Below are 13,770 nucleotides of genomic sequence, written 5' to 3'. Positions count from 1 at the left end.
TTACTATATACCAATTCTTTTGCAATTTTCATTATTTTAATCTTGTTATTTAATATTTTCATGTATAAGGTATTACTTGTCACCAGCTCAACTGGCTAGTGTATGTGCTAACATCCAAAAGATAACAAATACTTTCAGGCATTTCTGCAGGATTTCTGGATGTATTTTCAGAATAGTACTAGCAAGCTGCTGAATGTCCAAGTATCCTGGACTAATAGGTACTGTGAATGCACATACTGACTACAACGTACGATGAGCAACTACTCTGGTGTGTCCTGGCACTGAATTTACTGTGCTCACATTGCATGGAAACACAGCTCTGCTCAGGAAATCTTGGGAATAAATCTGGAACATCCACTTAATTTCAAATGTTGGAAAGTATTTCCCAGACTGCATTTTCCTTCTTGTCTAGGCCGAACCCCAGGTCTGACCTAAGTGCTGGGCCCTAAAAGGAATAAACAAAGGTTATGGGACACAATGGATAACATTGCAGAGATACTCTGCTTCACAATTAAGTTCAGCACATTAATCCCAGAATTAATATAGCTACATTGCTTCTGGTGTCTAAACTAACTTGACTAGCTCTGTGCTAGTCTCTGCAGTGTGACATCAATGTGTCCTACATATGGTGAGCTGAAGAAACACATTGTAAGCTTAAAGATTTCTGTTACATTATGAATCCACTGAGAGACAAAAAATGCAGAACCAGATTACTGTTGTATTTGTATTCTTTTCCCCTGAAGTTCTGTCTAGACATATATGAGTACATAATTGCAATTTATAATTACATAGGAAAATATTTAATAACATAAGTCCAAAATTAAGATTACAATAATTAGAAATAAAAGTAGGTGTCACAAGCTTCCTTATTTCAAAACCAACTTCAATTCAACTGCCTACTTTGTCCCTTCCTGCAAATATTTTCCAGAATAAACTATCATTTTCTCAAGGAATTGTCATAATTGTAACATACTGTCCAATAACTTGCCCAGGTATGTCAAGTGCCTGATGAAATTCAGTAATATTTATATGGGAGCTCAAAAAAAACCCCTCAACCAAACCTGCGGGGTCAGAAAAAAAAAACAAACACCTCTGACACTCTTAGACACATATTTTAGTAAGATTTCTACCTTAAGATGAAAATATTTATGTACATTAAGTATTTCAGATAGTATTTATGGAATGTAATTTCCCTTCAGAAAGAAAATTCAGCTGATATGATCTTTATTCATTTCTCATGTTACATGCTGATTTTACACTACTGTATTATGTTGTCTCTTAATTTTTTCTACCATTTCATACTGTGAGTTTTAATGGGTTTTCAGAGCATTCCTTTTTCTTTCCCTGCTAAGCAGAATTTGTATTTACTGAAAAGTTTGCTTATGGGTTTTTCCTTCAGTGTTTCCAGCTGTGTCATAGTTTAGTAAATTATATCAAAGGTCATTAATATTTTTTATTTGTTTGTTATCTGCTCTAAGTCAACAGACATTTAGTTTTAATATTTGTTTTTGAAAGCCTGTTTTCCCTTCTTTATCTCCTGCTGTGTATGTGAGTAACTGAATTATTTTCCAAATGAAAACTATTGAAATAATGGAGGGGGTTTCTTCTACTTTTAGTCTGTCAGTCTGAAAGTATGGTCTGTAACGCTGGCAATATTCTGTGAACTTGAATATTCCCTAATAAATAGCACCAAAATCTTTGACTATCACTAGCTTTTCTTTAACTTTCTATCCAATTGTTTTAAAAAAAGTTATTAAATATGTAGCTTCATGTCTACAAAATAATCTGATACCTTGTGTCTGGGACGTTTGCTGGTGGAAGGTAGGGTCAGAAGGGAAAGGAAGGGAGAAGACATGGAAAAGTTTGCGCAAAAAGTTAGTTCTGTTATGGATAATATAACTTTGTCCTAAATTTTAATTTGTCCACACAAATTTAGGACAAAATTTACTATAGTAAACATTTCTGGGACATGAGATATTAGAAAATAGTTCTTTTTTGGCAGAGGCAAACTAATGTAGAGAGGCAACTAATGTAGAGAACCTTTATGACCTTTTCAGCTCTTGCCTGCTTTTCAATTAAGGAGAACACCCAGATGTTCTCTGCTATTTAAAACTTGGAAAATGATGGAGTTGCTTGGATGGTTTCTTGAAGAGCTCTATTAAAGGTTTGTTTCACTTGATATAATATTTCGTTTTCTCTGAAATAAAAATTAATACGAAGCAATAATTTAACTCTATTCGAATCAACATGTTGTTTTTAAAAAGTAAATATGATCATCAAATAAAATTAAAGATATATCACAGTGAGATTCTTGTTACTTTTACATGTGGCAAAAATGAGGTTTTCCATCTTTAACAGATCCACCACAACCCTTGCCTAAGCATTCTCACTATTAGGAAGCCATTTTCTATCCTCAAAGAACAGTGAAAATTAGAAGATATTCCATGTCTTGAAACTTGTTGCCAATGGAAGTTTTCCTGCTAAGTTCCAAAAGTCCAAACCTGGTCACAATGGAAAAAGGAAAAATAAAAGCTCTTATATGGCAATGATGTCTTTTTCTTATTGACATGGACGTATTTAGAACAATAACTCTTGTAATGAGAGCTTTCTTAATCTATTCTCAATATTCCGAATAATTCAATCCATTTTAAATATTTGATTGTTTTCTTCTCATATAATATTTATGATACCTTTCTCCATAACATTATCAATGCTCTAGATGCCAGTAAACATGAAGTCTTTTTTATTAATCATCTGCCAGTAATACCAATAATACTCCTGCTGCAGACCGATGGGGTCGGACATGTCCTGTGGGAAAGACAACAGCAGCCCCAGTGCAGCACGAGTGCCTGCCTGTCAGAGGAGGAAAGACAACTTTCTCTGCTTCTGGTCTGGTTGCCCATCACTCCTATCTTCACAGGTGGATTTTCGCTTCCTGCCTTGCTTGTGAGGAGCCTGGCAAACTTTCCATTCAAGAGTATTGTTAGACAGGTTAAGCCATGCTAAACTAGAGCCAATTCTGCTCTAAAAGCTGAAGCTGGCTCCTTTTATCTTCTCTCCTGGGATGGGGTCTTCAGGTGTTCAGTTTGTGCAGCAACTGGAGGCACCTGCAATGGAAAGGTAACAGTTAATAGGTGGCAAGGACCTGCCTGCCCAATTGCTTCCTTTAGGTCTGAAAGGCAGATTCCTTGAATGGGTTTGCTTGGCTCAGCTGAGCCCCTTCTGGTGGGATCAGTGCACAAAGTGCCATGGCCAATGTGCATCAGCCGGACTCTGTACTTTTGCAGAGCTGCAGGCCACCAGATGACCCCTTCTGAGGGGGGAGACTTTTGTCGTCATGCTGTTTGTGGCCCTGACATACCTCTGCTGTTTCTGCTTCCAGCTGCAGTGCTGGTGATTCATTGCCTGAGGCTCCAGCAAGCCCAGCCACCTACTCCTCAAAGAGTTCCCCCTGGTGCTCAATGAGAAACTCCACCAGCTGCGTCACCTGCACACAGAAAACCATTGGCTTTCACATGGGTGGCTGAAAACAGGTCAGATCTTCTCCCACTCTGCACCCTTGCTTCTGCCCAGAAAGCTGCAGCTGTGCACAGGGCTGCTCTTCACAAAACCTCTTCCTGTCCCCCAGAATTTGCTGAAGAGAGGAGGCAGCCGGGTACCAATTAGCAACAAATCTTGGGTGGGCCTGGAAGGCTGTAGCCAGCAGGTAAACACAACATACCTTCTGTGTTTCCTGCACCAGGATATCCAGGGGGAGCATGTGTTCCTCAGGTGGGCTGAGGTGGTTTGGCCCCATGCAGACGGCAAGCTTGTGGGCAGTCATCCTGCTGGTGGCCACGTTTCTGCTGATGTTATGTAACAGGGCCAGCAAGTGTTTAAAGAGCAGGAGGTTGGCTTTGGGCAACTTGCTGGCCACTCTGAGGGAACAGGAACACAACGTTCATCAAGGAGACACTGTCAGCACAGGTCATCCAGGCTGATCTCATCCAATCCCAGCTGAGAGAAGGCTCCCTGGCCACGCTTGGGCTACAGCAGAGGGACTGCCTTTGCTGAGGTATGGCCTCCTCCCTCCATCCCTGCCCTTCTGGCAAGATTCCCTTCCTGGAGAAGGACCCAATGTCTGTAGGAAGTGCATTTCTGTGTCCCTTTTCCTCATAGCAGCAAGAGGTGGTTGGCATTTGCAAACAGGCCATGGCTTTGCAGGCAAGTCCCAGCCTCTACCAGTACCTGTGCAGCAGACAGGCTGCTCGTCAGACTTAACTCTTTCAGTCCTCATATCTTCCCCTTCCTGCTGGTCTGCAGGGCACTCATCCACTCTGTGTAAAGCTCTGCCTCCAGGAGCTTGGTGGGGATCTTACAGAGGAAGTCCTGCAATGCCAAGGGCTCCGGGTGAGGCTCAGAGCACTCCCACCAGGAGCACAGGCAGCATCCCCAGCACAGGCAGGCCAAAGAGAGCCCCCCTGCTGCCAGAGCCCAATGGCCCAGGCATCTCTGCAGCAGCTGAAGTCCCTTGCCATGCAAATGGCCATGGCAGATACCACCTGTTCATGGACAGGTGCCTGGGTTTTGGCTCCTGCTCTCCCAGGTGCCCATCGGCACCGATAGAGCTGGGGGTTGCTGTGCCGCAGGTCAGCAGACTTTACCTTCATGATGACGGCCAGCAGGAAGCCAGGCTGGCTCTGGATATGGACCTCCACTTCACTGTCAAGGGCCTCCCTGAGCTCCCAGGAGGTGCGCTTGCCAGCCGCCAGGCGGAAGATGCCTTCCGTGGATGGCCCGTGCTCATGCAGGAGATCCAGCAGGTCCTGCAGGGTACAGAGGAGAAGAGTTGCTTGGCTGGAGAGATTTTGGGGCAGGTGAACCAGCCTTAGGGGCAGGAGCAAGTGTGGGCAGCTCTGCAGCTGGGGTAGGATGATGGTGGGTGACATGGGGAGGAGCCCACTCTTTCCCTGAGCCCCACCTGGCATCCCTCTGCTTGGGCCACTGTCTCTCTGGAGAATCCAGAACTATCGGAAGCCCTGGCCATGCCTGCTTACCTGGATTGGCTGGGGCAGGATGCCATCCTCGCTGCAGAGAGCTGCCAAGGGCAGTCCAAAGAGAGCCCCCCTGCTGCCAGAGCCCAATGGCCCAGGTGTCTCTGCAGCAGCTGAAGTCCCTTGCCGTGCAAATGGCCATGGCCGATACTACCTCCTGCAGGTCTTGTCTGCTGCCAAGGGAAAGAGAGCAAAGAGCTGTGGAGGAGAAGTGCCAGGCGAGTGCTCCCGCACCCTCTCAGCACTGTCGCCCCAAGGGCAAAAGCAAGGAAGAGGCATCATTTGGGAGAGAGGGGCCCTGGGGTCTCAGTTCTCTCCAGCCGCAAAGCGATGGTGTCGGACGTGCCCTGTGGGAAAGGCAACAGCAGCCCCAGTGCAGCACAAGTGCCTGCCTGCCAGAGGAGGAAAGAAGAGCCAACCTGTTCCCAACTTCTCCCAACTCACCAGCCGTGTAGCCAAGTCCACCTTGGCTACCAGAGCGGATGGGTGGTGGTCACTGCTTGGGACCAGCCTGCAAGAAATGCTCTCAGCTCAGAGAGCAGCCCCATAGAAGAAAGGGCCCCTGGCAAGCTGCGTCAGCCCCTGGTCATGTGTGAGAGGTGGAGAGGACTGAGGTTGCAGGCCGAGCGATCCTCACCTCTACCTGGCCCTTGGCCAGCCTCTCCAGGCTGCTGGCATGTGTAGTCATCACCTGGGCAAGGGGAAAAGAGCAGAAAGTCAGAAGCCATGCACCTAATGCTGGGCTGAGGCAGGCTCTGGGGGCAGAGAGGAGACAGGAGGGACACTCACAGCCTGGCGGTGCCTCAGCTCCTTCAGCAGGAGCTTGATCGAGGTCAGCTGAGTCATCCGGGCTCCTTCCACTCCTTCTGGTGGCCTGTGCATGGGGAAGGGGCAGAGAAAGAGCAGTGTGAGACCCAAGCCACATTTGAAATAAGGAAAGCAAAGTTTTTTGTGAGCGACCATGGAGTTAAGTCTGAGCATAAAAATGAGACAGTTAGAGATACTACACTGAAATTAGCATGTTTCTGTCCCTCTTTAATACATCAAAGAGAACACAACAGCGAAACACTTCTTACAACTGAGAAAAAAATATTAGATAAGTATCTAGTTCCCATGACTGCTAGCAGCCCATGTTGTTGGGTCCTGTTGGCTTGGCTTGACCCGTGGACACTTAAGTAGAAGGTTCCAATCCAGAGATCTTTTCTTGTTAAAAACACATATTTTGTTCTCCCAAAGGAAGCAGGTAATATATAACATGTAACACTGCCTTGTAACATCAAATTATGTCAAATGAAATTCAGCTTACTAGGATAATATATTTCTCTACTTGATGAGTAACTGTGTCATAACCATACAATAGAATCAAAACAGGCTACTAATAAATAAAATATTATGCTGTGAGTCTTTAACTTCCATTTAAAACCTCACACTTTAGTGTTATGCTAGTCTCCCAGTTTAAAAAAAAATGTATTGCATCAATGAATTATGTAAAAAGATTATTGTAACACTTTCTTAGCAACACTACTCTGAAATTCATCTTGTTTACTGTGCAAATCTATCATACAAATGCATATTACACTCCTAATTTTATACTTCTATTATTATTGTGATAATTTTTGTGCATCAGAATATAATTATGCTCTTATTTACATGCATGTTTAAAATCTATGGTTATTACAAAGGTTTAAATCCTTGCCTCAACTTGAATTGCATAGCCTCTAGTTCATTTATATTTTTGAAAGAATTTAGTTTATAAAGTCTATAGTAAGCTAATATGATAAGCATGGAAAATGAATTTATTCATTCAAGTAGAATTTTCTGCTGAGTTGAGCCCTTTATTTTTCACTGAGTTAACCTTCCATTAAAATAAAACATCTGAAAACCAGCCAGCAATTCCGTAAAGCCATCATCAAATACAGTTAGAGAGCTCAATGCCAGAAAGCTCCAATCAAAACAAAGCAGAAAGCCACAGTTCTGTATTACTTCTTGTTAAACGTCTAATTTTTAAACATTGCAACTGATATTGAAGCAACTTTATAAGTCTGAACATTTTATCACATAAAGATGACCGATACACAACAGCAAGTGCTACATGAAAGGAACATACACGACAGAGATAAAGTTAAAACTTTCCTTTTAAATGTATTTAGCAGCATTGGTATTCTTTATTAAAAGAAAAAAAAAAACAAACAAAAAAAAAAAAACAAACAAAAAAAAACCAAAAAGACAAAAAGATTAACTTGCAAATTAGTAATCCAACAGTAGAAGAGCCAGATTTTATATTTCGCTTTTCCTTTTAAACAGATTGCTTCCAGAGGTCCAGACTCCTCTTAACTAATTCACATATGCAACCTTAACCTTCTTACTTCTGACTTAGTTCTCAGTCTAGTAACTTCTGAGTCTAGTCACCCTAGGAATTTGTGTTGTCCATGGGGAAAAAACAGGTATCTTCAATAAACAGAGATATATATCATCCTCTGGAAGTACTTGCCTCCTTTAGGCGTAAATAAAATCTTTAGGCATACCATATAACTGCCTAAGATTAGCAGAAACCCCCCCCATATTTCTAGTCAAGTTTCTGTGTACCCATGAAGGAGTAATTACTTGTCAATACCAGTTTATTGCTCATAAGATTCATAACCTTAAAGAACCATAAAGAGAAAGCAGTATCCAATGAAATATCTTTTCAGGAAATTCTTCTCCTCATTCTCCTCCTCCTGGATATTAAGGAAAAATAAAATTCCTGTCACAGCAACAAGTGCCTTGGCCAACAAATAAGTTCTCAAAACTCTGCTGAACTCTTACCGAATTCCCCAATGACTATGGATAAGGAAGAGGGAACAGGTTTCAACCCCAGCTGTGCAGGGGTTGGAAGACATTTTCAGAACCACATATGAGAACCAAGGATCTCGATTCTCCAAGAAATTACATTTCAGATACTTGTATACCATTTTAGTCTCTAAATACCGTGGTTTCATGTCTAGTATTACTACATTCCAATGCCCCCCAAAACCTCAAATAACTAAAAGAGGTTTTGTTGTTTCTTTTTTTGGTTGTGGGAAGGGGTACCAGGGGTGTGTGTGTGGAGGGGGTGTATGTCCATATTTCTTGTTCCAGCAGGATCTGAAATTATTTGAACATGCCTCTGAAAGTTCCTAATGAATTGTCCTGGTTCTGCAATAAGATCTTTGCAAAGGCAATGCCTACTGTTCTGCAGAGAGGAGGCCTATAGGCGGAGTTTACTTGTGGGGATCCAGTTTCAGAATCCAGAATTACATTTGAAACCACTAAAAGGTTCAGAAAGATCAGATGGCATTCTGTATTGTTAATGCATTTCTGAATGACAACAGTTTTATGGCTCATCCATTACTCTGTTTTCAAAATACCAAGTTCTCTTTTCCTCCTTGTAACTGTGTTGCAGCCTGTAGATTAGTTAAAACTTGAGCTATAAAAGCTTCGACGTCGCTTAACCTGTTTCCAGGCACTACATTAATACAAATAATAAATAATAATATGGAAAAGCAACAAAGCTGAGTTAGACTGAAGACTTTTAAAATTAATCTGTCTGGCTTTGTAACACTGTGAAGATAAAAGGTATACATTGGTGATCATTGGAAAACAGCTCAGAACTGCTCTTAAAGGCAAAAATAGAAGTATGAAATAAAATGACACTACCTGAAATGGATTAGGGATAACAGAATCACAGAATCTTCTAGGTTGGAAGGGACCTTAAAGATCATCTTGTCCAACCGTCAAGCTAACTGACAAAAATAGACACCCGCACAACAAACAAGAAGCATCACCATCACTAAACCATATTTCCCAGCACTACGTCAACCCATATTTTGAACACCTCCAGGGATGGTGCCTCAACCACCTCCCTGGGCAGCCCATTCCAATGCCTGATAACCCTTTCAGTGAAAAAATTTTTCCTAATATCCAGCCTGAACCTCCCCTGGTGCAACTTGAGGCCATTTCCTCTCCTCCTGCCGCCTGTGACTTGAGAGAAGAGACCGACCCCCACCTCTCTACACCCTCCTTTCAGGTCGTTGTAGAGAGCAATAAGGTCTCCCCTCAGCCTCCTCTTCTCCAGGCTGAATAACCCCAGCTCCCTCAACCTTTCCTTGTAAGACTTGTGCTCCAGACCCCTCACCATCTTTGTTGCCCTTCTCTGGACCCACTCCAGCACCTCTATGTCTTTTTTATGGTAAGGGGCCCAAAACTGGACACAGTACTCAAGGTGGGGCCTCACCAGTGCTGAGTACAGGGGGACGATCACCTCTTGGGCCCTAGTCGCCACGCTGTTCCTGATACAGGCCAGGATGCTGTTGGCTTTCTTGGCCACCTGGGCACACTGCTGGCTCATGTTCAGCTGACAGTCGACCAACACCCCCAGGTCCTTTTCTGCCATGCAGTTCTCCAGCCACTCTGCCCCCAGCCTGTAGCGCTGCATGGGGTTATTGTCACCCAAGTGCAGGACCTGGCACTTGGCCTTCTTGAACCTCATCCTGTTGGTCTCGGCCCATCGATCCAGCCTGTCGAGATCTCTCTGCAGAGCCTCTCTACCCTCCAGCGGGTTGACACTGCCACCCAGCTTGGTGTCGTCTGTGAACTTACTGAGGGTGCACTCGATCCCTTTGTCCAGATCATTGATAAAGGTGTTAAAGAGAATTGGCCCCAATACTAAGCTCTGGGGGACACCACTCGTGACTGGACACCAGCTGGATTTAACTCCATTCACCATCACTCTCTGGGCCCGGACCTCCAGCCAGTTTTTAATCCAGCGGAGGGTATTCCCATCCAAGCCATGGGCAGCCAGTTTCTCCAGGAGGATACCGTGGGAGACTGTATCACAGGCTTTGCTGAAGTCCAGATAAACAACATCCACAGCCTGTCCTGGTAGACAGCAAAATGACTATGAGCAAGCAGTGTGCTCTTGTGGCCATGAAGACCAATGGAATCCTGGGCTGCATAGGGAAGAGTGTGGCTAGTAGGTCGAGGGAAGTCATTCTCCCCCTCTACTCTGCACTGGTGAGGCCACAACTGGAATACTGCATCTGGGCTCCCCAGTTCAAGAGGGACAGGGATCTACTGGAAAGAGTCCAGCAAAGGGCAATGAAGATGATTCAAGGATTGGAGCATCTCCCTTATGAAGAAAGGCTGAGAGAGCTGGGACTCTTTAGTCTGGAGAAGAGAAGGCTGAGGGGAGACCTTATCAATGCTTGTAAGTATCTCAAGGGTGGGTTGAAGGAGGAGGGAGCCAGACTCTTTTCAATGGTTCCCAGTGAGAGGACGAGGGGCAATGGGCACAAGTTGGAACATAAGAGGCTCCACTCAAATATGAGGACAAACTTCTTCACGGTGAGGGTGACAGGGCCCTGGAACAGGCTGCCCAGGGAGGTTGTGGAGTCCCCTTCTTTGGAGATTTTCAAGACCCTCCTGGACGCAGTCCTGAGTAACATGCTCTAACATGCTTTAGGCAATCCTGCTATAGCAGGGGAGTTGGACTAGATGATCTCTATGGTCCCTTCCAACTCTAAAAATTCAGTGAAATTCAGTGAAAGTGTGTCCTTACTATAATGGAAGTGATTTTTAAAACATTCCTAGATGTGCTGAGAGAAACGTGGCAGTGTGATTTCAATATGTCTCACAAGGGATTTTAAACGAGTCCTGATATTGCCAACCACCTGCTTGCAGGTGTGAAAGAACACTGGCCAACCTGGAGACATGTGCATAATCTCTGACCTATAGTTGGCAAAAAAACCCCCTAAAGAAACAGAAAAACAAATAACAGCAACCAATAACAACAACAACAATAAAACAACAAAAAAAACCCAAAACCAAACAAAATAAAAGACCCTGAATTGTAGGGAATGAGGAAGTTGGAGACGCGCTGCCCGGAGAAAGCTCGGCGGATATTCTTGTGTTAGTAGGAAGGAAGCCGTGGGAATAGTACGACAATGTCCTTATATGGTAATATGTGTGTGTGTGTGTGTGTGTGTGTGTGTGTGTGTGAAATGTAGCAAAGCAGTGCGAAATGTAGCAAAGCCAATAGCAATGTAGCAAAGCAGATAGCAGTGTAATGAAGCAGATAGCAATAATTGGCTAGCCTAGGCGCGTGTACACTTCAATGTAGCCAATTGTATTGCTCACAACTGCGCATGGACATTCACCCACAACCTATCTGTGCAGAGAGCACGGCAAGTGATCAAAAGATGGAAACTATATATGCTACAAAAATGGAACATTAAAGGTCTTTGCTTCAGCCTCCGGTGGAGTCCATGCCCTTTGTCGCCGCACCAAATAAGACAAAATAAGAAAATAGGTCTATCCAGAGGAAAAAGACACAGATGAATGCAGACATGCATCATTATTGGCCTGTATACATTTTTGAAGAAACATGCATTACCAAGGACACACAATGCTACAACTGACCCCAGCTCTGTGGGGAAAGAAAATGTTTGTATCAGTACATAAAAGTCTTGACTTTTCCAATCTTTCACAGAATCACAGAATGGTTGAGGTTGGATGGGACCTCTGGAGCTCATCTTGTCCAACCTTCCTGCTCAAGAAGGACTACCTAGAGCCAGTTGACTAGGACTGTGACTAGATGGATTTTAATATCTCTAAGGGAGGAGACTCCACAATCTCCCTGGGCAGCTTGTTCCAGTGTTCAGTCACTCTCATAGTGAAAAAAGGGTTTCCTGACATTCAGAGGGAACCTCCTGTGCTTCAGTTTCTGCCCATTGCTTCTTGGGCACCACTGAAAAGATCCTGGTTCAATCTTTGCACCCTCCTTTCTGATATATATACATTAATAAGATCCTCCCTGAGCCTTCTCTTCTCCAGGCTGAACAGCCCCAGCTCTCTCAGCCTTTCCTGATCTATGAAGTGCTCCAGTCCCTTTCCGCATTGTGTCCACAGGTTAGAGACCTTTTTTTTTTTGTTTGTTAAGAAATGAATATGTTATATGGTCCAAATAGTACTTTAAAGTACTCTTGACCACCTAGATTATTTAGATCGTCAAAATAAAGAAAATCCACTCCAGTAAGCATCTCATACTTGAAAAGAAAAATATCCTTTATATCATGGGTCTCTCAGTTATGAGTTGCAACTCTGTCACCATCTAAGACAGATTTCTTATTTTTATAAAAGAAATAATCTTTTTAATCTGACTTCATGAGGCCTCATAATTTTAAAACATGGTGGCACTCAATGTACATTTAACAGGTACTCCTGTCTTGCAAGTATGGAACAAGGGACAAATGCTGAACTAATCAGAAGTGCAATTCATTCAGAATTGGGGTTCTTTGGAGTGACTACAGTAGCTCAGTTAGGTTTTTTTAATTCCTCCCTCAATAACTACTAGACTTTACACTGATGGTGTGAAATCTCACATCCACTGGTAATATCCCTAATAACTTCAGTAGGGTCATAATTTCATTCATCAGGTTCTAGGTTGGTTTTTTTCCATTTGGGTTTTTTGTTTTGTTTTGTTTCATTTTTTTTCACAGGAGTTGAATTCCACACTTCTCATTTGTTTTATTTGTAGATATTACTTAGCCTTGAAATCAGGAATTTATTGTTAATATCTTCAAAACTGGGAATCCTAAATTACAGGTTAAACTTTTTTAAAACAAGGCTATAAACACTCTCTGCTTCAGTATATTTTTAAAAATTAAGATATAGTATTGCATTCCACTTGGAAAAGTTACTATATGAAAGAAAATTTAGTATGATGACTTTTATTATACACTTGGCACAATAGAGGTTTTGCATAGTCAAGAGATCTTGCATAGTCATGTGGGTTTATATCATGAAAAGCAGTTAATCTGAACTTTCTCTTCTCTTCCTTTCTAAAACTAACTTCAGGGCTTTCACCTTCTTCTGAAATCCTATAATAACAAATTAAAGGAATCAATGGAATATGGTAGTGCATATTTCTCCCTGAGAAATAAGATAAACAACTGTTTAGGTACGGAGCAGGATGTTGGGGAAAAAAGTGATAAAATCAGTTTTAACAAATCTCCCCCTGCCTCCCATCCTACTTAATGCCTAAATATGCAAACTGGCTAATGTAACAGCTTTTGGTACAATATGGCCTTCAAAATACTGCTTATACACTGATCACAAAGGATACTTACACAATTTTTTTTCAGATAAATGAATGTGCCTTGCTTATACAGGCTCCAAGGTGAACCAAAGAAAATGACATGCATAAAGACTAAGCTTCCCAGATGGTCCGTCAACAGTTAATTAAGTGGCAAACACACAAGTGTCTCTGATGCTGCCAACAAAGCTGCCTGCAGAGTCTGCCATGGGCTCAATTTTAGATTGCTGGAGGAAGATCTTCTGCAGATTGGCATCAGTCTCTTGTGATGCTCATCTGAAAAGCAGACAGAGTAAATTTCACAAGCTACATCTGAAAATGAAAACAAGAGTAAGAGAAGTGCTGTCTAACCATATTGCTAATAATGGAATATGAGTTTGTCACGCCTGTGCTGCCAAGGTAAATCCAGACCAGAGCAGTAGTGACCAAAAGGGATTTGGTAGTCTCAGTGTCCATTCATTCCTTGTACTCCTATCAAAAGAAGCTGATATTCTTTCCATCAGACTTGCAGTTAGAGTTGAATGAACATGTGAACTCTGCTACCCACTCATTCCTGAGAGTGAAAGAGCTGTAGGGTTACATGTTAAGTTTTCACCAGTGCAGCCAGCACTGAGAGATGAATCTGCT

This window comes from Calidris pugnax, unplaced genomic scaffold (genome assembly GCF_001431845.1).
Source record: "Calidris pugnax isolate Ruff unplaced genomic scaffold, ASM143184v1 scaffold69, whole genome shotgun sequence".
Classification (NCBI taxonomy): domain Eukaryota; kingdom Metazoa; phylum Chordata; class Aves; order Charadriiformes; family Scolopacidae; genus Calidris; species Calidris pugnax.
Note: the sequence above shows the minus strand (reverse complement) of the source record.